Raw genomic sequence first — 1,596 nt, 5'->3', positions numbered from 1 at the left:
TATATATATAAGAAGATGGCCAGGGTTGCGGTCAAAAGTGAAACAAAAATAGTTTACAACTATTTATTTTCCAACGTTTCGGCCCACTTTGCAGGGCTTCATCAGGGCTAAAAAGATACAAAATGATACAATGATAAGAATAAAAATACGGAAAATATAAAGCTAAAAAAGTACAGGAGATGTATATAAAATATACATAATATATGTTCTTTCTTTTTATTTAATTTTAATATTACTCTTCTCTTATAATACTTGAACTATTCATGTCTGTTAACACTATTTATGTATCTATAATGTTATTTATTTTCTAATTATTTTCTAGATCTTTTTATTCATTGGTTATTATCTTTTATTTTTTTGTTCTTAGCCTTGATGAAGTCTTGAAATTCTGGCCGAAACGTTATCATTAATAAATGAGTTTTTATTTATTTGTGTTTTTCATTGACCACACCACCAAACCATCTTCTCCCCATATATATCATTTCGGTTGGTAATTTTAAAAGGCAACAATGAATGTTGCTAACTTCAATCCAGAAAACATTTTTCCCATGTGTCTTACGATGAACTCCTTTCCACCATCATAAAATCCTACAGTAGACCTGACAAAATCCCTGTAAAACTAATAAAATCCTTTCCCGTACTATATCCTATCTACAAATGTTTTCCTTCTTCTTGAAAAATCACCTTAGATCGACCTGTAAATAAAATTCCATTCCATCTCCTAACAACTTTTGTATCATTTCGTCAATGGGATTGTATCTTCAGTCTTTAAAAGTTTGGAAAAATAAAAAAAAACAAATTTCAATTTCTGAGATAGCACTTTTTTATTTTTCAAAATAAATATATTATCATATACTGTTAACTCTTTAATATCTCTATGGTCGCAAAAATGTTAATCACCTTTTTGTCTATGTCTAAGCTGAGCCTACATTACACAAAAGTATAAATTGAACATAAAAAAGGTTTATGTATAATTTTTTTCTATTTTTTAAATAAAATAATTAGGACCCAAGTCATATCAAAACACTTTTTATTATTTCCTTTAATCCTTAAGAGCAATCAAAAATATAAATTTAGAGCTCACATCCAGCAATTAAAAACTATTAGTAGGTTATTCTTCACAGAATTATATTTATATTTCAGTCAAAATTATCCTATGGGACAATAAAACATTAGGGAACCATATCAATTTATTAATAAGCTTGCCTTAGCTTATGTCTAGTTAACTATTTTTTTCACAATGTCAGTAATTTTATAACTTTTAGTTACAGATTAATTTAACACTATTATTACTCTGTGAATAATACTTTGTGATAAGAGGGTAATAATAACCTTAAAATATGAAAAAGATGGTCAGGATTGCGGTCAAATAAGAACAACATTGTTTTCAACTATTTATTGTCCGACGTTTCGCCCCACTTTTCAGGGCTTCATCAGGGCTGTTCAAGACCATAGGTTGAACAGACATTGTATGAACTTGTCTCTCGGAAAATAAATAGTTGAAAACTATTTTGTTCTTTTTTGACCACAACCCTGACCATCTTCTTCATATTTTAAGATTTTATGGTCAACTATTTATTTATATATATATATATA

The sequence above is a fragment of the Halyomorpha halys genome, unplaced genomic scaffold (genome assembly GCF_000696795.3).
Source record: "Halyomorpha halys isolate HHAL.00 unplaced genomic scaffold, Hhal_1.1 Scaffold28.1, whole genome shotgun sequence".
Taxonomy (NCBI): Eukaryota; Metazoa; Arthropoda; class Insecta; order Hemiptera; family Pentatomidae; genus Halyomorpha; species Halyomorpha halys.
The sequence above is the reverse complement of the archived record's forward strand: the minus strand, read 5'-3'. Positions refer to the sequence as shown.